This window comes from Ascaphus truei, chromosome 9, assembly GCF_040206685.1.
Source record: "Ascaphus truei isolate aAscTru1 chromosome 9, aAscTru1.hap1, whole genome shotgun sequence".
Lineage (NCBI taxonomy): Eukaryota > Metazoa > Chordata > Amphibia > Anura > Ascaphidae > Ascaphus > Ascaphus truei.
In genome coordinates this window covers 31,473,832-31,496,926 of record NC_134491.1, presented here as the reverse complement: position 1 = coordinate 31,496,926, position 23,095 = coordinate 31,473,832, and the positions used below count along the sequence as shown (strand labels likewise).

The following is a 23,095-nucleotide window of genomic DNA, read 5'->3' as shown; positions in this document are numbered from 1 at the left end:
GTCCTACACTACACTGTGAAACCTTTCCTTTTACCTCTGTGAGAGGGGAAAAAACCATAATGGGTCTTGTTCCTGCAGCAAGTGAAATGACCTTCCAAGTTAAAAGGGTGAAGGAGGAGGAGTGAGCTCTGGGGGGAGGTGCCACAGCCTCCAAAGAGACATAGGTTAACACAGATACCCAGCAAGCTCAAACTCCCCCACCCACCACAAAGTGAATATATATTTATATTTTGTGGTGGGTGGGGGAGTTTGAGCTTGCTGGGTATCTGTGTTAACCTATGTCTCTTTGGAGGCTGTGGCACCTCCCCCCAGAGCTCACTCCTCCTCCTTCACCCTTTTAACTTGGAAGGTCATTTCACTTGCTGCAGGAACAAGACCCATTATGGTTTTTTCCCCTCTCACAGAGGTAAAAGGAAAGGTTTCACAGTGTAGTGTAGGACCTGCATTATTTTGGTTATACCTTGACGTTGGTATGCAGGCTTATGACGCCTTTGGCCAAAGGGTTAACTAAATAACCAATTATTATTATTGAAGTATTTTACTTTATATGTTTTGTCAATTGGATGCAGCATTGGGCACCCCCTGTCTCTTGTTATATACAATTGCCACGCTCAGTAGCTCTCTGGTTGACATAAATATATATTCACTTTGTGGTGGGTGGGGGAGTTTGAGCTTGCTGGGTATCTGTGTTAACCTATGTCTCTTTGGAGGCTGTGGCACCTCCCCCCAGAGCTCACTCCTCCTCCTTCACCCTTTTAACTTGGAAGGTCATTTCACTTGCTGCAGGAACAAGACCCATTATGGTTTTTTCCCCTCTCACAGAGGTAAAAGGAAAGGTTTCACAGTGTAGTGTAGGACCTGCATTATTTTGGTTATACCTTGACGTTGGTATGCAGGCTTATGACGCCTTTGGCCAAAGGGTTAACTAAATAACCAATTATTATTATTGAAGTATTTTACTTTATATGTTTTGTCAATTGGATGCAGCATTGGGCACCCCCTGTCTCTTGTTATATACAATTGCCACGCTCAGTAGCTCTCTGGTTGACATAAATATATATTCACTTTGTGGTGGGTGGGGGAGTTTGAGCTTGCTGGGTATCTGTGTTAACCTATGTCTCTTTGGAGGCTGTGGCACCTCCCCCCAGAGCTCACTCCTCCTCCTTCACCCTTTTAACTTGGAAGGTCATTTCACTTGCTGCAGGAACAAGACCCATTATGGTTTTTTCCCCTCTCACAGAGGTAAAAGGAAAGGTTTCACAGTGTAGTGTAGGACCTGCATTATTTTGGTTATACCTTGACGTTGGTATGCAGGCTTATGACGCCTTTGGCCAAAGGGTTAACTAAATAACCAATTATTATTATTGAAGTATTTTACTTTATATGTTTTGTCAATTGGATGCAGCATTGGGCACCCCCTGTCTCCTGCTGCAGACCCCTGCCTGGACCCCGACGGTGTTGCCTGCCACTGAACCCTGCCTGTGACCCCGTCAATGCTATCTGCCGCCTGCCTCTGACCCCTGCCTGGAACCTGACGAGCCTGCCGCCTGCCACTGAACCCTGCCTGTGACCCCGATCACGCTATCTGCTGTTTGTCTGTGATCCTGAGGAGTCTTCCCTGCTCCCCGCTGTTCCGCATACTGAGGTCCTACACGCTCCTAGAGTCTCGCTCATGACAAGTAGCCAAAATCCAGATCTTTAACGGTCTGGCAACTTCAACGATTAACAAAAGACGGGAACTGAGACTAGTGACAACCATCCTACAGGAAAAAGGCATCAAATACTGCTGGGCATTCCCATTTAGATTAATTGTGATGAAGGAGAACACACTACACTCACTTCGCTCCCCGAGAGAAGCAGATACTTTTTTTCAAGGTCTAGGGCAGACCCCCTGTAAGAGCCGAGATGAGGTTCAGGAGAATCAGAGACCTACCCATTCATAACCCACACCAGAAATTAGGGGAGAGACGAAGCTCCCCTGGATCCTCCCCCGTAACGAGAATACAGCCATAAGATCAACCAGCTGGTATTCGTTGACTTTAGGTGTGCAAACCCCTCCCCCCCCCAATCGGGAGGGGAGGGGGTAAAGACTAATTTTGGAGAAGATGACCTCAGCAGGACTCTGGGTTTTGAGCGAACTCGCCACCACAACCAAAGGTACCTAAACAACAGTATCTAGAGCGGTAGGACGAAGGGAGGGATAAGTGACCCAAGGTTCCCTAATAGGACCCACTCTGTTTCAGCTTCTCCCTCCAACATTATGGTTCTTAGTTTGGGACTTGGTGTCCAGGTGTCGCACCCATAAGACCCCTTTACCCCCCACAAGGTTAAAAATAACATTCCTAGAAACATGTTTCACGCCCCCCCTCAAGATCCACACCAGGGTATTGGGCTAACTGAAGAGTAAAACTGTGGGGGAGGGGAAGAAAAGTGGAAATGTCAGAAGGTTTTACGGTTAAAAATTCGCCAAACTGTTTGTTTCTGTTGTTTAAACGGTTAACTGTTTACTGATCCTATATGTTTTATTAGGTTCTCTCTGAGTCAGAATCTACTCGGGCCACTAACTGAAGTGGGCGGGTCCCAGATTGGCTGGCAGTGGCTCCTCCCCTTTTCCGGACCAACATACCCCCCCCAGGAATGAGCCATTCCTTCTGACTGCATATTCCCTATGCAGTCAATGTTAAATGTTAGGCCACCCTATGTGGCCTCCCCTACCCTGCACCCATCCTTTCCCCTCCCCCTCATCTCTCCTTCCACCTCCCCCCCCCTCCCCTTACCTCCATGGAAAGATTACAAACAACGCAGATTTAAGCTACAATCAGGCAGGGATACAATATGACATCCCAAAAGGCATCCTTAAAAGATCCGAATCCCTTGAACTGTAAAATGAGTGCCCAATCATCCTCATTGTTGAAATTTATTTCGATAAATGCCGAAAGGCCTCGACACAAACCGAAAACACTGGCTCGCTCTCTCTGAACGGAAGAGGGCGCGAGGCTACATAATAATTCTCCAAAAAAAACTAATTTCCGGAAGAGTGATCCACTGGCGATATTTAACAAACATTTTTTTGCTTCAGGGCCAGCCACAAAAGCTGGTGTAGCTATTCTTTTTAAAAGAGACGTTCCGTTTCAGGTCGATAAAATTAAATTAGCTAAAGACGGCAGATACGTTATAATTACAGGATCCCTGGCTGGTGAGGATCTCACTTTAGCAAACGTATATGTCCCGGACGATAATCAAGAAGAATTCAACCTAAAACAATTCTCCCAACTGTCCAATTTCAATCCCCCATTCTTGGGGGAAAGGGGGGGGTTAACACAGTTCTTACTCCTGACATAGACAAATCATTACACCCTGGTCCAGCCCAAGTCCTCAGGACTTTGTATTTATCTAAAAAATGCAAAGCTCTTATCAAGGGATTCCCTTCAACTGACATATGGAAGGCACAATACGAAGGACAAAGGGACTATTTGCTTTACTCCCTCCCCTCCCCCCCATGACACATATTCCAGAATTGACTATTTTTTGGTTAGCCCACATCTGGTCCCATCCATTTTGGTCCCAGACATTGGCCCCATTACCTGGTCAGAGCATGCCCCAATCCAAATTAACCTCTTCCTCTCAAAGAAGTACACTTCTCCGACTTGGTGGAGATTAAATGACTTGCTTCTCAATTGCCCAGAAGTTTATTGGAAAAACCACACCAATTTTAAAGATTATTTCCTGCCTAATACTGGCCCTGTCTCTACCTCCTCCTCCCTTTGGGAAGCCCACAAAGCTTGTATTAGAGGCTCCTTTATATCCCTTGCCTCCCATAAAAAAAGGCAGGAACCGTTAACCATTCTAGATCTAGAAACCAAAATCAAACCATTGGAACAAATTACCAAAGTAAGCCCGAAAAAGAAAGCTCTCAAGAGATTAACAGGACCTAGGGAAGAATTGAGAAAACTTCAACTAGAAGATGTTGCAAGAGCCATTAAATGGACCAAACAACTCTTTTATGATAAGGGAAACAATCCCGATTAGACTCCTTGCAAACAAGTTAAAAAATGTACAGAATTGCTCGAATATCTTGGAAGGGGAAGAATTCCCACTCAAATATCCAAAGCATTGATCACCGTTATCCCTAAAGAAGGGAAAGACCCTATGCGATGCGAAAGTTACAGGCCAATATCACTTCTCAACTCAGACGTAAAAAATTTCAGCAAGATTCTGGCCAATCGCCTTAACACTATCCTGCCTAGACTGATCCACTTCGATCGGGTAGATTTCATCAACGATAGACAGGATAATACCCGGAAAATAATCAACATAATCAATTATGTGCATGTAAAAAAAATCAAAACTCTCATCCTCAGCCTAGATGCTGAAAAAGTGTTCAACAGAAGTAGCTGCTCTTTCCTGAGTAAAACTCTAGAGGAATTTGGATTTGCGGACCCCTTGCTAACTGGTACCCTAGCCTTATATAAAAACCTGTCCGCCTCCTTAAAAGTACTCACTTTCTCTCCTCCAACATCCTGCTTGACTCTTTGCAATCTGGTTTCCGTCCTCTACACTCCACTGAAACAGCATAAACAAAAGTGGCCAATTACCTATTTAAGCTAAGAGACTCTGTCTCTCTGCAATCTTCTCCTGGAGGTCCCACCATTACCTGAAGCTTAACATGTCCAAAAGAGAACTGATACTCTTTTCCCCTTTCACTGAGACCCCCTACACCTAAACTCTCCCTCACCATCAATAAAAGCACAATCTCATCAACACGTCAATTCCGCCTTGATGTCTAGGGATCATCTTTGACTCTGATCTATCCTACATTACTAACATTTAGTCTCTCACGGAGTCCTGCTATCTCCGTCTCAGAAATATTGCCAGTACACGCTTTTTTTCTCATTAATTAACTCACTCATATTGTCCCGCCTTGGTTACTGCAACGTTATCCTAGTTGGTTTTCCCCTTGTCCACCTATCCCAACTCCAATCCATCCAAATCGCTGCTGCCAGACTAATCTACCTGACAATTACTATGCAAATCCCTACACTGGCTTCCCATATCCTCTAAGATCAAATTTAAAACCCTTGACAATTCAGCATTGAGTTTTTTACCTTGGTATTGCTAGTATTACATGTATTCCGGTATACCTTCTCTTTGCCAGGGCACCTCTCACTGGAGATATTTATATAAGTGTCACTCTGCGTAGACTGGGCAGATAGTGTATTTATTTCAGTAGGCATTTATCTCTGAGAAGTCTTTTCCAGTGGCTATCATGGTTATCATATCATAGATACCTCATATCCAAGTTGACATTCGTCCCTTATTTAAGCTACGGTTAGACATATACCTGCTTACCCCGTTTCCACCTTCTCTCCCACCTGAGGATTTTAAATCCTGTATGTGTGTATATATATGTTGGTGTGTTAAGAATAGTTTTAATAACATTTTGTTATTTTTGGTTTTAATTTGCATTTGAGTCTGCTGTTACAGGGTAATGGACCCTTCCTTTATATCCTTATTCCTTCCTCCTATATCATTATACAATATCCATTTACCACAGTGTTTGATTTGGATACTGTAACTTATGAGTGCAATCTATAGGGCTTTTGGTGACCCTTGGTGGTCACTTGTTCAAGTGTTGGTTATATATTATTCCCTATGCACCTAGTTTTTTATCAAATGTACTATTAGGTGAGCGACTAGTCACTATGTTTATGTGATCTTTACCTAAGAGCCTGTCCCTATGAACACCCACCCTCACTAGTGGGGAGTCAGGGCCTCAACTCTAGCCCGGGGATTTCTGGCCTAGGGCAGAAGCTCGCAGCTCTCTGCCCCCCTTCTCTCCCCCTCTGTGTCCTCAGCCTGATTGAACAATCCCTGTCTGCACACAACATTGTATCTTCTTTGCAGCATGAGAATCTGTCAGCCTCCTAGGCCTTGTTCAGGGTGCCGGAGGCAGAGTTGGAGGGCGGGCGTTCGGGAGGGCGGCAGTCTGCTGGGCGATGTGTGTTCATCCTCCCAGCAGACTTTTTCAGGAGTTGAGGAGGCGGGGAGGGGGCGGGGCTACAGACGGCAGCTTAGGGATCCAAGTTGCAGTCTTGAAATCATTCTCAAGAATGATTTCATTGGCTGCCGAGGTCCCAGTGACGCTGCTGCAGCTTCAAAAAACGATTTTTTTGTTTATTGAAACTGTAGCCAGCGTCAACTCCGGGCTTCGGAGACAGTGCAGCTGCTACCCTGACAACCACAGTTCACTTTAAATACATTGTATCCCACGGCCGCACGCACGTCAGCACGCCCTCCCTAAGGCCTAAGGCCTCGTTCAGGGTGCAGGCTTCGGAGGGAGGGCGTGCTGCCGTGGGACACAAAGTATTCAAATTGAATACTGGTTGTCAGGGTAGCAGCTGCCCTGTCTCCGAAGCCCGGAGTTGACGCTGGCTACGGTTTCAATAAACAAAAAAATCGTTTTTGAAGCTGCAGCAGCGTCACTGGGACCTCGGCAGCCAATGAAATCATTCTTGAGAATGATTTCAAGACTGCAACTTGGATCCTTAACCTGCCGTCTGTAGCCCCGCCCCCTCCTCAACTCCTGAAAAAGTCTGCTGGGGATGAACACACATCGCCCAGCAGACTGCCGCCCTCCTGAACGCCCGCCCTCCAACTCCTGCCTCTGGCACCCTGAATGAGGCCTTAGTGGCTGTCTGACTGCATGTGACAGGGATCATAGGGCAGTCCCCAGAGGCTGCTGGGAATCGTAGTCCACTCAGGGCCTCTTCTCTATTAGCGCGGCGTGCACGATATCTACTGCGCATGTCTGAAGCTGTAATGGCCGCCGCTACTCTTAACTGAGCATGCGCAACTTCCAAGAGCTCTTGCACACATGTAATGGCCACCGCTACCCTTGCCAACCTCTGCGCATTGCGCGAACACCGCACCAACCACAACATGGCCGCTGCGACTGCTCTGCTTACGCGCAAGCCTTTGCACATGCAAGAAAAAATTAAACATGACGGCGTCCTGCCGCAGCTGCCACCGGGAGCCCCCGGGAACGCGCTCGCCCCCGCAGCAGCACACACGCAAGGGGGAAAGCAACCGGCAGACAGGGGGACCGGAGGTACCCTGGCTACATATATTACAAGTTGTATTTTTAATACTATAAAGCTAATAACCAGAGATGAATGTAACAGATTCACGCCACTTCCCCACAGCACAGCTTCAGCCGGCACTTCCTTTCTCTTATTAAACAAGTAAATAAATATATCTGCTGGTCATTATAATCTAACCACGGACACATCCCTAGAACTACAATTCCCAGCGTGACTTGCTGCGGTCGCGCATGCGCATTTCTATTGTGACGCTTCTCCCAGGTAACCGCACTCTTTTCATTCTAGCCTGAGGAGTGGCGGGGGCGGGGTGGGGATAAGAGGCGTGGCTCCCCCTTTCCCCTCATCCATGATTGACGCACTGCCTTCCCGTTCCCTCCCAAGTGGCTCTTGGCTTTGGCCAATTAGCACTGAGGGCTCGGTCGCGGGGCGGGACTATGCGGCGGTGGGCGGGGTTTGCAGGCTGCAGGTTAGGTTGGTCGCTGCGTTGCGAAGGCAGCCTGTGACGTCGCTGGTGCTGCAGTGATGGGGAGCGGGGGGAGCTGCCGGTGACCGGGCTGGGGGAGGGCGCGGGACCGGCGGTTAACGGCTCAGCCGGGGCACCGGAATGGGAGTGTGTCACGCCGTGGTTGCGGGGGGATAGAGGTGACCCCCACCCCCCCCGCAGTGTGCACCCAGGTATCTCCGCCCCGCCGGTGGGGGGCGCACGGCATGCCGCCCCCGAGATGCTGGGACCGCTGAGGTAAGACCGCGCTGTCACCGCGAGGCCTGCGGCCCGCTGTACCGGCCCCTGAACCAACGCTGTACCCGCCCCTGTACCTACGCTGTACCCGCCCTGTGCCGGCCAGGCTGCTGTGCTCAGCCACACCGTGTGCTGGGATACACACAGGAGGTATTATCATTTACATCCGTGTATGACCTTATTTACATATAGCCCAAAGCACACTGTGTGTGTGTGTGTGTGTATGTATATATGTATATATATATATATGTGTATATATATATATATATATATATATATAACACAAAATGTATACTAAAACTATGTAATGAATTCACATGTATTTAATGTTTTCAATTTATTTTGTTTATATTGTACAGTCTAGTGTGTGTTATAGATTTGTGTATATAAAATTGATATATAACACACACACACTAGGGAGGGGCTGTGCAACCTCTGTTCTCTCATTGCACTGAGGGGTTGCCCTGTGTAGAGCTGCTTTCCCCCCGCCCTCATATCTCATATCTTGGGGCATTACCAAGGGACCCCTTAAAGAGTACATCAGGAAGGCGCCTGCCTGGGATTTTCATGTTACATTATCAGACATTGGGTCACCCTAACACATCGGTGTGCAATGCACCTTTTTTGATGCATTGGAATTGTCTGTTTTATCAATATCTTCAGTGTGTATTGTGCATCTGCCAATCTCATACAGATTACAGTTCCTTTGTACATTGAAATGCACAACACTTGAAGTGCATTGTGCTTGTCTCCTTTTTTGCCTTGCATATTTGATAATGGTTAGTGATCCTACTACAGTGTGCCTTATAATAGATTGCAAACACATAGTGTGTCTTTATATATACAAATGGTTGTGATAATAGTGCAGGCTACACCTTGTTCTTGCACTGGAATAGTATTTATTTAGAAATCTGTTATATTTTTGTGATAGTTCATCTATACTGACTGATTTTTAATGTGTGATATATTGGAATAGTATTATTATTTGTATCCCTGTTATTGTGATGCTACTGGCTGTTTACACTGACTTCATCCTATTATGTTTAAATAGGTCTGTCTGTGAACATTTATCTGATAGCGATGATGGTGGCTGTTCATGATGTCTTTGTCCATCTGTATCCAATTGTGATATTCAAAATCAAATGAGTTGTGAAGTGATATCTGACCTTGTTGCCCCTTTATTCCTCCCTGTGTTGCAGGTATACACCGTGACAATTTACTTTTATAATATGGTGAATGCAAAATTGTGACTGAAAAAGCTGCATGTTGTGATGCTAGTCTAGTGCAACCATTATCAGCAGCTGTGCCAGTATCTGAATGCAGATACAGCAGGGTACTTGGAGATCTGTGGAGGTTTCAGCACCTTCTGGGCTGCAACATATTCCATAGCAATCCCCTCCACCGCTGCAGGGTGTAATTGAACAAGTACCAAAATGACGGAGGCCATAGCACTGAAGGGTTTGTGTGTGGTAATTGTATGAATCCTCTCCATCCTGGTGGCCCTGTCAGGATAAAGCACTCGGCTGTAGAGGACAAAGATTATTATTGAACAGCTAACCTTCAGGGTGTGGGCAGAAAGATGACAAGCCTCTTTCAATACACATTATTCTGCCTTAAGGAGAATCTATTGAAAAATACAATGATTTATTTGTAGGGTAAAATATACCTTAACACTGCAGAATAAGAACATCTTATTTGATTAAACAGAAAGCATTTTTTAAACGTGTATATTGCAACTTGCAAGCAAAGGGCAGGGTATGGTTGAACATTGTGTGTGCTACCAGCGTAATTATTTAACAATGTACAATTTATACAAACAGATATTCAGCACAAATCAAAGTCTAACATAACATCTAATTATTTTACAGGAAACAATTTGAAAATATTGTTGGGTCTCTACCTGACTAGCTATACCCCTCATCATTAAATTCCAAATCGTACCCCTTTTCTGGAATACTCTTATACAGCATATTTCCAATCTTCTGTAAAAATGTTTCTTAATGTTAAGCCTATGAATTCAAGTTATGTTGTTAAAATACATTTTGAAATATTTTGAAATGTGCATCTGCAGAATATTGGTATTCAATTGTGGTCATTTTGGACCAACATGGCATTTTGTTTTCACAGATGAAGTTGCTCAGACCATTGGACGCTGCACGCACCTCGAGTATTGCTTCTGTAACTGAAGAAGAGTACTGTGAGGTCCATAAAGCTCTTGTACAACTACATTTATGAAAATTGGTATCAAAATTTGGAACAGTGAACACAGGCACAGCCATACTTCCCGAGAACCAATATTGCTCCTTGAATTTTGTACTGTGAAATATAATGGTACAACAATAAAAACAGAATAACCAAGCAGCACGGTTGTGAAAGAAACGCAGGCAGTTTAGAGATGGTAGATGACTCAGATTACTGCAGAGATTGGTGCACTTGTGATACTGATAGCTAGAGATTGTTTCTGTGTTACATAATACAATGTGTATGGATGAATTTTTGGTAAGAGACTTAGTATTGTGATCGCTGCCATATTGGTTCTGCAGATTTTTTTTTTTTTTTTTTTTTTTTTTACAAATTGTAATTCATGAACTTTGAGCAATACAAGATTTATTTGGTCTGTGAAATTTGTGTACAGCTATAAAGTGTTATCTATCACAACCTGGTACACAAACTGTGTGTGTGTGTGTGTGTGTGTGTGTGTGTGTGTGTAACAAACTCCCCATCGTACAAAGTATTAAATGAGTAAAGGAACACTTATGACCATGTTCACATGTCTGACAGGTCCCCTAAACCTGCCTTACCATCTAATCACACAGCCTACAGAAATTCCATTGCAGCCAAGGATTTTGGGTAATAACATGGAAATGAGTACTCCGTGCGTCACTTTTTGCTTCTTGGCTTTAACGTAGATCTCTTTAACCCTTTGAGGGCTGTGACCCCTCTATCACTGATGATGGAACCGAAGGGGAGGAGTCCTTCCGTTCCACATAGATCTCGTTTGGCAGAATGTGATCTCCCCTAGAAAAATGAGCAAGAACATTTCCATAGCTACTATGTCAGGCCTCCCCGGAGTGCCCGACCCCATGACGTAGTAGCAACGTTTAGAGGACACCCAAGAGGTTAAGCTTATACCTGCTCTTCTGAACAAAGGTTGGAATAGCTCACTCAGTAAGTTTGCTGGCCATGCACTTCTTTAACCCAGGCTTTGCTTTAAATGGTATATGAAACAACAGGCTTGCGCCTAAAGGAGGGGTTCTCCTAACGCTGTAGTCCGTGAAGGGTCCCTGGAAAACCAGACAAAAAAAATACATTTTTAGAACTGCCTAAAACGGAGCTGGAAAAATGAAAACTGATTATTTAAGTTCTGCAAACCACTATTAGCAACCACGAAGGATCTAGGGGACCGTAGGGTCAAAAAGATTAAGAACCATTGACCTGAAGGGATCATTGTTGAAGTGGATAAGAAGCAAAAAGTGATGCACTGAAGTGGTTATTAAGTTTTTTGTTACGGATTAACACGTCTGACTTGAATGCTGGATCTGGTGCTTTCCTCGTAGCGAACTTCATTTGCATGTCATTTACGAAGTGTCCCTGGCTGCAGGGGCAACACGGAATGCTGTGTGATTGTGGGGTAAGGCAGGATTATGGGGGCTGTCTACGATATGTAAATGTGCTCATAAAGAAAATGTGTTACTATAACAACCTGCAAATTAAACTCAGAGATTATATATATATATATATATATATATATATATATATATATATATATATATATATATATATATATATATATATTTCTACTAAAATATTGTATTTGTGTTTCAATTTTCATCCTAATCTCTGATCGTTTAGCAGTAAACAAAGTCTTATGCTAGAAAAATATTAGTATTAATTTAATTTGACAAATTTGGCCACCATGGGGATTTGTGAACATGTCTACTAGTAACCAACTCAACCAAAAATACAGTAACATTGAAGTCACTACAGCCTTTTACCTCCCTTAAAGCAGCAGTTCAAACAATATGTGTTTTTTTTTAATTTTTTTAAATCAGTTCTGTACTATGAGAAAATACTTTAGCATTTAAAAAAATGCATAATTTTGTGCTTTTTTTAAATGTAGGACTGTTTAATTGGCAATTCATAGGAAATCCGTGGGAACAATGTAAATAAGGAGACGACGAATGAGGACTGGTATGAAGTGCAAAATGGAGGGAGAGAAAGATATTGCCTTTTTACTTGCTTGGCTTTCCCATACTGTACCATGTCTGCATAAGGACAAGTCGAAGTGACTGTTGGAAGAGATGTGTGAAACATTTGGCAAAGATCGTGAGCCAAGCAAAATTTTCAAGCTATTCACCAAACTTTGTCTGTGTCGAGTATGGCATACCTGGGAGCACGGACCTGTATATGGGACGAGTTAATACATGGCTATAGAACTGATTTACTTTTCTCCACACACTGACCCGCAAACAAATAAATAATCTCCCCTCAATCCGTCCCAATATACCATCTGTCACGAACAGTACACTTGTGAGCACGGGAATTGTATATGAAAGCAGGGTTAATACACACAGCCAACTCGCCTCACCATTCTCCTTTGCAAGGTACTTTAAATGGGTTAGTGATGTACCGGGTACTCGGAAATTCCCCGGTTTACCTGGCCATATTTAAAGTACCCAGAAATTACCCGGAACCGGTGCCGAGTAATTTCTGCTCTGCTCCCTCGGTCCTCCTCTTTGAGAACGGCAGGAGCAGAGCAGCAGAAGAAACTTGCCGGCGGAGGATGACTATGGTGACATTCTGGTGGCGGTGGGAGCAGCAGAAGACATCCATCAGTCGGTGGCAGCAGAGGATAACATCCTTCAAAAGCCGGTGACGGTGGGAGCAGAGGAACATGTGACCGGAGCAGGAGCGTTACTATTGGACAGCCGGGCTGGAGCTGCACTGGAATTCTGAAGACTTCTGGGTCGGAATGCTGGGGTGCGCTCCTCCCCGGCTGTCCAATAGTAACGCTCCTGCTCTGGCCACAAGTTCCTCTGCTTGCGTGTACTGACTGATCTGTGTGGTTAATTGCAAGTGCTGGTTGTTTGAAGTGTACAGTTAGATCCAGAAGCAGTTTGAACAAGGAAGCGGTTAAACAAGGTATAGTATATTGGAGTACAGTTTATTGTTAATACTTATAAACTTCATAGTTGCTATAATGAGCAGGATTGAAAATGCCACTCAATGCACATCTTGCCACATGTATGTGCACTTGGAGCAGCTGTTCCAAGGAGCATACTGCTTTCAGAAGTGTGAGGGCGTGGTCTCTTTAGAGTCAGAAATTGCTGATCTGAAGAGGTAACTTGCAATATTGAGGTACATTGGCAATCTTGAAAGGGGTTTAGAGCTCAGTGAGCAGGCCCTTGCTTCGACTAGTGGTGCAGATGATGGGGCTATTAGTGAGGAGCAGGTAGGTAGCTTGGTTGTTGAGGTGGAGGCTGGGATTAACCCGGCGGTCTTGGTACATGATTTCACCAATGACAAAGTTAGAGAAAGATGGAGGTTCCTCAAAGATGATTTCAGGGATCTAGGCCAAAAGCTTAAGGCAAGGACCTCCAAGGTAGTATTTTCTGAAATACTACCAGTGCCATGCGCTACCGCAGGGAGACAGTCAGAGATTAGGGAGGTTAATGCATGGCTAAGAAAGTGGTGCAGGAAGGAGGGTTTGGGGTTTTTAGAGCACTGGGGCTCCTTTTCTGAGAGGTGCCATCTATATTCTAGGGACGGATTGCACCTCAATGAAGAGGGATCTTCTGTGCTAGGGGGGAGAATGTTAAAAAGGTTGGAGGAGAGTTTAAACTAGGATGGAGGGGGGAGGGAAATGAAACAGATAACGAACTAAATACAATAGAAGAGGCAATAAAGGGTTTTGTAGGTAGAATGTGGGCATGTGCGAGTTTGACGAGCAATGAGACACCAATAGTACATAGAGATAATACTAGAAAACTTCTAAAGACTAAACCAAGTTGGCGCAGAAAGGAAGGATCAGATAAGATAATGGTACAGGCTGAAAAAAACCTGAAATGTATAATTGCTAATGCAAGAAGCCTGATAGATAAAATGGGGTAGCTTGAATTAATAGCTGCAAGGGAGCAGTATATCATAGGCATTACTGAAACATGGTGGGCAGTTAATTTAGAGGGTTATTCAATTTTTCGTAAGGATCGAGCAAATAGAAGAGGAGGTGGAGTATGTTTATATGTTAAACCAGATCTAAGGGTTGTCATAAATGGAACTTTTTCAGGTTGGGCTAAAGTCGTGAGTGGAGTACCTCAGGGATCAGTACTGGGACCCCTGCATTTTAACTTGTTTATTAATGACAAAACAAACACACAAGCGCACCACAGATTAGTAAAAAGTGTATCATAAAATTTAATAAGGGTCACTGTGACCAAGACAATAATCAATAAATAAAATGTACAAAACAAAAACACATAAAAATACACATATGAAGCAAATACTAAGTATGGTGAATCACACCCTAAATGCTAAACCAAAACATAACTTCAGTGAAGTAAACAACTAGATGAGTTAAAAATACATCCACTGAGGATGTCTAATTACTCCTACAAGGATCAAACACAATTGAGGGGAACGAAACTAACCGCAAGAAGTGGCAGCAGGGGCTAAGTGTGGACGCAATACTGTCCAGACACACGAACACACGGCAGAATAACCTCTCTGCAACCACTTCCTGGGATCTCGTTCCAGCCAAAGGGAGACTGCGCAAAGCTGCCTCTCGTGACCCCTACCGGTTTCGCAATCAATGCTTCGTCAGGAGTACACGATTGAGGCAACACATGCGCATTGAGTACCCCTGATCACCAATGGGATCAGCTGGGTAATGAGTTGTTGCTAAACGTGACATATAATCAAAACAATATCGCATGGTGTAACAATAATTGTTTATTAATGACCTTGCGGTTGGCATAGAGAGCAAAATCTCCATCTTTGCTGATGATACTAAATTGTTTAAGGTAGCAGAATCAGAGCAGGATGTAATTTCTCTCCAGAAGGACTTGGAGAGACTGGAAACGTGGGCAGGTAAATGGCAGATGAGGTTTAATACAGATAAATGTAAGGTTATGCATTTGGGATGCAAGAATAAACTGGAAACTTACACATTAAATGGGGATAAATTGGGGGAATCCTTGATGGACGGCGCGCTGTCTAAGGCCAGGGAAAGCACCCGCTTTCCCTGAGCCTCAGCGCGCCTCCGCACGCCAGCAGGAACCCTGGCCGAGGCCTAAGAGGGGATATGATAACTATATACAAATATATTCAGGGACAGTACAAGAAGCTTTCAAATGAACTATTCATCCCAAGGGCAGTACAAAGGACTCGGGGGCAATCCCTTTAGGTTGGAGGAAAGGAGATTTCACCAGCAACAAGGGAAAGGGTTCTTTACAGTAAGGGCAGTTAAAATGTGGGAATCATTACCCATGGAGACTGATGGCAGATACAATACATTTGTTCAAAAAAAGGTTGGACATCTTTTTAGAAAGGAAAGGTATACAGGGATATACCAAATAAGTAAACATGGGAAGAATGTTGATCCAGGGATTAATCTGATTGCCAATTCTTGGAGTCAGGAAGGAATTTATTTTTCCCCTTAATGTTTTTTTTGTTTGCCTTCCTCTGGATCAATAAGTAAGTATAGATATAGGATAAAGTATCTGTTGTCTAAATTTAGCATACGTTGAACTTGATGGACGTACGTCTCTTTTCAACCTCATCTACTATGTAACTATATATGCTCCGGTCACATGTTCCTCTGCTCCGACTGGCAGGTCTTCCGCTGCTCCCACTGCCACCAGGATGTCGCCGCGTTCCTCCACACCGTACGCCGCGGTCCTCCTCACCCTCCGCTGCAGTTAAATCAAAACTACCTGTCCCGGGTCTTCTATTTATTTATTCACGGGTACCGGTTACTGGGTAATTTTTTGGACCCGGTACATCCCTAGTTCATATTTACCTATACTGTAACAAAATATATATTTATCTCGCTGCCACCACTAAAGATAACGCAAAACTATATTTGCCATGGTCTTCGGTTCCTGTTTACTAAAGAAAAACTATGCACTTAAAACACACATCTCTTGTAGCAAAATGTGTCCAAAAAGGTAAATTGCTCTCTACAAAGCATGCAAACAGTTCAATGAGAGCCTAAAGTATTACTTGTTAAGGTTTAATATCCAAAATATACATTGCTTATAGGGTTGCCAGGTAGCTTCTCCAAAAATACTGGACGCAATGGTGAAAGGTGTGACGTGCTCGAGACACCTCTCGCCGCTCTATGCCATGTCCTCCTCTCCTTGGCCCCAGCTCCTGATACCTCCTCCCTATTGGCTGCGTTACGCAGCAGTACGTAGGAAGCTGCCCAGCTCCCTGGCAACAGCCCTGCTCAGGCAACTCCCGTGGCCCCCAAGCTGGTCAGGTCACTGTCCAGAGAGGTAATACCAGACCCCCTCTATGTCCAGTATTCCCTCTAATTTTTTTTACTGGACAGAGTCCAAATACAGGACAGGACACCTGGTAACCCTAACTGCTTAGGTTACAGAAAAAGATTATTCTAAGTACATACAGTTTTATAATAAATGCAGACAATTTGTTCAAAAGAAAAAGGATAAACAAAGAATCTACCTTACGTTATCGTCTTACAATGATCAGATTTTTTCCTAAAGGGTCTGCAGTGGAAACTGAGATTTTTCCTGCTCCAGCATGGACACTCTTAGTTGGAATCTCACTCTTAATTAAAAAGTAGGGCTTTATATTCTAAATTCCCTTAATTGAGAACAACATAAGCCCACCTTTTCTGTGTTTTGAACCCACCCCTTTTATCAATCTCCAAAGAGTTTTAGGCCTTTAAAAGAAAAAAACTGTTCTTTTTCCTTTTTACATTTTGCCTCAATATATTAGACTTTGTAACTCTGTTTCTATTATTTATGTATATATGTATGTGATTCCCAACCATGGTTGCGTGAGTGGCTCAAAAGGGGCAATGGGATTTCCCGATCTCCCAGAGTAGGGAGAAAACAGGGCAGTTCCTAGGGGGCTGAGCAGTTTCCTCCATCCTGATTGGCTGCTGCTGGGTAATGCAGCCAATCAGATGTCAGGATCCTGGGGCTGTGGCCAAGCTAAGGAGGAAGCAGCATGGGCTAGAGAGGTGAGTCTGTCTCTGTCCTGTGTATTTTCTGTTGTGTGACGTCAGTGACTGTCTCCTGTCACTCTGCCGCTCCCCACCCCTTCAATATCCTGTGACCCTGTCCTGTTGTGGGGGTGCCTCAGCAACTGAGTACTGTGATTAGGATTAGGTGTCCCTCGAAAGAAAGGTTGAAAACCACTAACTTGGACAAATGCCATCTTCACTGTTGCCACTCTGTACTTAATATACTCACCTGGATGTGATATATGAGCACATAACTTCTATTTTTGAGTGATAGACGGATATCTGTCTTTGGCACCTTCTATTCATGAAGTGTTTGGAATCATTTGATTGGTCTCATTGCAACTGCTACAAATATCTATTTGTTGTTCTTGAGAATAAGTGTCAGCCCCATGATATCTTCATATTTAATACATTTACCCTTTTTAGAATACTTTCTTAGCCACGACCCGAGATATTCCCAAAGCATGCCTTTCAAGGTACATTTAAAAGGGTCTTGTTCTAGTGACAGGAAAGCCATATTTCAACTCCACCACTTGCAAACTCTGGTGTTGACTTTGAGATAACATCAGTCCTATAAAACACAGGTCTGGTCAGGAGTTTAACCAACCATAAATACATTCTATTTTAAAGACCATTTGTAGCCAACGTAAACCCCCATGTGCCAGATTGCTTAAAATACTGAATCATTTCTGCCATATTTATGTAGTAACAAAGAGGGCAGAGGGAGCAGGGTGTATGACACCTTTTATTAGACCAACAAGTAGTTATGTTACAAGCTTTCCAACCTCTCTGGGTCCATGGGTGACCCTGAGAGTTTCGAAAGCTTGTAACATTTCAACTACCGTATTTCCTCGATTTGTAAGACGCACCATCGATTTGGCCCATATGATGGAGGAAAATTACTTTTTCACTTACCATGTTTCAGGAAAGGTCCCATGTCAGTGGAGGATGAAGCGGGCGGTGGCAGGAGAGGTCCCACGTCTGCAGATGGTTGAAGATGGATAGTGGGTGGGAGTGCGGCAGCATAGGTCCCAATTCTGCAGGTGAATGAAGATAAGAAGACAGCGGGCGTGCGGCGGCGGTGGCAGGAGAACATAATAGCAGGAGAGCTGAGCAGGAGCAGAGCGGCATAGGAGGTGCAAACTGTAACACCGGAAGTTGACAGGTGTTTGATTTCCGGTTACTGTGTGCACCTCCCAAGACGTTCCCCTATGCCGCTCTGCTCCTGCTCGACTCTCCTGCTATTATGATCTCCTGCCGCCACCGAACGCCCGCCCTCTGTCTTCTTATCTTCATTCACCTGCAGACTTGGGACCACTCCCGCCACCCGCTTTGTCCTCCACTGACATGGGACCTCTGCTGAAACATGGTATGTGAAAAGAGGGGGTTAGTGCTATAGACACTAGTTTTTTATTTTTTAATACATCGATTCTAAGACGCACCCCAATTTCAGACATGTGAAAATTGGAAAAAAGGTGCGTCTTAGAATCGAGGAAATAGGGTACTTGTTGGTGTAATAAAAGGTGTCATACACCCTACTCCCTCTGCCTTCTTTGTTGCTACATGAGAAAGAAGAACCAACGCGGCGACCCACCCTGCTTTGCTATATACTGTACATTACAATTTTTATTAATATGTTGGGAAATTCTTTAAAATCACTAGATTAGTTTGCAAAATTCTTTTAAATTGCTAGTCTCAATGTTGAGACTAGAAGTAGGGTGCGCACACCACTTTTTACTGAAGGCTTACTACTTTGCCTACATTATTAGCCCTTTAAAGTGGCACTCCAGGTTACATTTCTTGCAATGTGTTTTTTCTGTTTGTTTGTTTTTTGTTATAGGTTTGAAGCAGGGGTCTCCAGAGCTGAACTACGTTAATTTCAGCTCAGGGGACCAGCTGTTTCCCGGGATACTTGGCTCCGGGGTTGGGTGTCCGGTATCTCCTTCATGTTTAACTGATAACGTCAAGCAGGCAATATAAAGCTGTCGGGGATTACGTCACGGCTTTCTATTGGCCCTGCAAGACGCGGGATATTTAAAGCCACTGTTATGTTGGCCCCAACAAGCTGTCAGAGCTGATACTGGCACACCCTAGAGAGGTAAGTATCTCGGGAAGCAGTGGGTGCCCGGAGCTGAAATTAACATCGTTCAGCTCCAGATATCCTGTGCTTCAATGTAGTAGTAGTAGCGGCGGCGGCAGCAGCGGCGGCGGCGTAACCTGGGGTGCTGCTTTTAAGGCTCGCAAAATGTTTCTCAAATTTTTAATTTTTTTTCTGGGGGAGAGGTGGGGGGTAGAGAGAAACGCTTTAGTTTGCAACTGCATTTTTGATAGTTTTGCATATTTAACTATTATGACTATTCACATATTGCCTGTTTATGCTATACATGAGATGCATATAAGATTTATCAGTTGTGAGGAAAGATGGTTCCAGATTATTTAATATGCAACACTGCATGTTATTTCTATATACCTCTAGCTGCCTTCTGGGACAAATGAGAGTTAAAGTATCAATAAGTGTATGGAAAAACACTTGTGTGATGCTCAAACACATGGCAAATCATGCTAAACTAGCATAGATATAAACAGGTGTACCCTTCCAGTAACCAAATATTGTGCACTAGATTCTTCAATATTAGATGTACTAACTGGAACAAATCCCACTCTGCACTGCGGTGAAGATTCAACACACTCTGGTGTCCAGAAAATTTGTGTACATCAGCAATGAAAAAATGAGACTCGCATGTAGTTGCACTTTTCTGGAATGTAAACAAAAAAAGAGGGGTACCCTCGCTCAGTTTAAAGTAAAGTGGGGAATGGTGCTCCTCTGGGTTAAGGTAAATACGATAACGTATGTACAGAAAAGTAAACCCAGTTATGGTCACTCTTTCATCCTGAAGTGGGTGTATTATGACATATAATTAAAAATACCTTTATTAAATGCATCATTAAAATATAGGTAGTGTAAACGACGATGCTTGGCTAGATCCTTAAAATTCAATGATGAATGTTAGGATTTTCTGAATTAAAAAAGGTTGTTGTTTTTATAAATACTAAACAACCTCTGTTACAGTGACCCATGGTGAAAAATAACTGTCCCCTTAGTACAGTGTACTGTATATATAGGGACTAGGAATGTATAGATATCCCACTGTAATAATCCTGATGAACCTAAATGGGTTCAAAATATAAATAGCCCTTGTTCATAACCAGAGATATAGCTAGGATATGAATTAATATCCCATGGATATAAATTATATACAGTGCATACAGGGTATCTAATAGTAGCTGATGTAGCAATATAGCAACAGAATACCCGTAGCTCAAAAGGTATAACATGATATATTATGCAGGGAGTGGTCTTAGATAATGACAATGATTAATCTTCATGATCTGATTCCAACTGAGGTCTGCAGAGGCGTGAACCTCCCTGGAGTGAATGCAGTGCCTCCGGGGTAACTCGGGGTCAATGCCCTCTAGTGAGCCGGTTCAGCTATAGTGGTATCATATCCTTAGGGTTAATGATAAACATGAAACTATATAGTATATCCCAAAAGTCCTCCGATGTAAGATAAGTGCTATTCTACTTGACTATTTGTGGGTAATGATGTTAATATAAAGCACATGAAGTATTAATCCTAGATGAAGATAAAGTCCCCTATGTTTAGTATTTATAAAAACAACCTTTTTTTTTTGTAACAATTTTTTTTATTTGTCACTGTCATAGATAAGTTTACATACAGTGGTGTCGTGGGCCCACAATATTTCGGCTCATTACTTTCAGAGAGGGACCAATAACAGTTTTCCGTTTTCAGTAGGAGAAAGAGTAAAGGGGAGAGGAGGGGGGTTGGGGGTGGGCAGGAGACAAACATGGGAGGGAGGGGAAAAGGGGGGGGGGGGTAGGGGGGCGTAGGCTTGCCCAGAGGTGTCCCCGTGTTGCTCTCTGATTGTTTGGAGGGGCTAGTAGACCTAGGTGCTTTGAATTTTTGGGGGTTTATCGCTCGATCCAAGGGTCCCATGTGTTCCAGAACTGGGGCATTTTCTTTTGGAGCATGGCCGTAAGCTTCTCCATAGTCATGACCTCATTAACCCTTCTCACTACTGTGGTTCTCGAGGGGTCCTTAATCTGTTTCCAGGCTGCCGCTATAGAGCATCTGGTCGCTGTCAGCATGGCCTTGATCAGCCGGAACATTGGTGGGGGGAGGTCGTCAATGGGTTTGCTCAGCACCATGGTCAGAGAGTCCAGGGGAAGAGGGATTCCAGTGATCTCGTAGATAAGTGTCTGGATCTTGGTCCAGAACCTCTGGATCTCCGGACATGACCACCAAATGTGAACCATGTCTCCCTTTTGACCACATCCCCTCCAGCACAGGTCCGGTGTGCCGGGGTTGACCTGGCTCAGTCTAGCCGGGGTCAGGTACCACTGGAATATAATTTTATAGATGTTTTCTTTTATTGTCGTACAAATTGAACAACAACCTTTTTTAATTCACAAAATCCTAATTATGTCATAATACACCCACTTCAGGGGAAAGAGTGACCATAACTGGGTTAACTTTTCTGTACATACATTATCGCACTTTTCTGGAAGTCAGATTCCACTTGTCCTGGGGTATCGGTGTGCTACCGCTTGTAGTTGGTAACAGGTGAAGCGAAGAAAAAGGCAGAGCACTACATCTCAATTGAAAAATGATTGTGCAGGGAATACATTTCCCAGAGTAATGAAAAATTAGGAACATTCTTCTGAACTTGGAAAAAAAACTGGGGGAGACATGATTGGCAATAGTCTTTGCCTTTTTAAAGACAAGCTTAGGACCTTTCATATATACTGATTTTAAAGCAGGATCTGCAGACAAAACCCAACAATGCTTATCAAAAATCTTTTTGATTTGATTAATTTGTGTATTCTTTTTTGTGATAGTGGGGATTTGAAACCGCAGCTTTTTCTCTGCTTAATTTGTAACAGTGTTCTGTCCATGGCCTTTACCTCTTCAAATGATTTTCTGAGATTATGAGCTGCGAAGGAATTATGTGTTAGATTTTTCCTTTTTTAAAGAAATTATAAGTGTTCTATTACTTTATTTAGTGTTTAAATGTCTTGTCTGTTTAAAACCATTTGTCTATGGGACGCTACCGGTTTGTTTATTTTGTTGATAACAATTGTCAATAAGGTTTTCATTACTTTGAATACCGATGTTTGTGCGCTGACGTCATAGACCACACATCATTTGACGAACCAGGAAGTGGAGGGGATCCTTTGTCGCGAAACCTCTGTATTTAAACAGTCCGGTAACTTGTCCTCGGCGCTGTTCTTCCTCAATCGGTGCTAAGTGTTTTGTATAAAAAAACAAGAGAATAGAAAACGGTGTATAGTAGTAGTAGACTGTGCACTTAATCAATATTATCCTTGGGTAAATACCCTACCAATCGTACAAGAAAATAATGGTAGACAGATAACATTGTCATTGTATGTCATTATGTAAATGTATATTTAAATAAATTAGTGCTTTTAATCAGGGCAAAGACAGCTGCCTTTCTATCCCCACTATTAGTGTCCGGTTTTGGCGAATCCTGATTGGTTAACAGGTAGTCAATGACAACAATTGTGATATAAAAACAAGGAAGGCTCGCTAGTACCGCCAACCCCCGAAGAAGTTCCCACGACAACGAAACGCACGTTGGGTTTTCAATGACGCAGTCACAGTGACGTCATAGATGCGACTGCAGCATTGGGCTACGGTCACTGTTTGTTCCACTTGTATGCTTTTAGTAACCAATTTGGTAAATATTGCAGCTGGTTAAACTAAGTTGTGGGCCCCAGGAGGCATCCACTAGCAATAGCTAGTACTAAAGGTGTGTTCAATCTGAAGATTAGTGATCCGGTTCTCACACATGCAGATGTGATATCCAATGCTGTGAGGGGCAGTCAGCTAATATATTGATATCGGGGTATGTGCGATCTGACGCTGGCTCGGTGGACGTTTTCACCAATATAAGTGACGTTACTCCATTCTCCCTCCCCATCCTCCCTTCATTTGTATTCTCTTT

The 23,095-nt window shown here is 43.6% G+C and overlaps 1 protein-coding gene across 5 annotated transcripts in view; it reads left to right on the top strand.

The window, feature by feature from the left end:
• Nucleotides 1–7,592: 7,592 nt before the first annotated feature.
• The window catches only part of TTBK2 (tau tubulin kinase 2), a 68,384-nt gene continuing 52,881 nt past the window's right edge, over nt 7,593–23,095 (top strand). For 2 of the 5 annotated variants that reach the window (XM_075614261.1, XM_075614259.1), the window contains exon 1: nt 7,594–7,839. The gene's annotated coding sequence lies outside the window, so the exon portion shown is untranslated. Of the gene's footprint in view, nt 7,990–23,095 lie in introns of all 5 variants that reach the window. The other 3 variants (XM_075614260.1, XM_075614262.1, XM_075614263.1) reach the window with 3 other exon arrangements.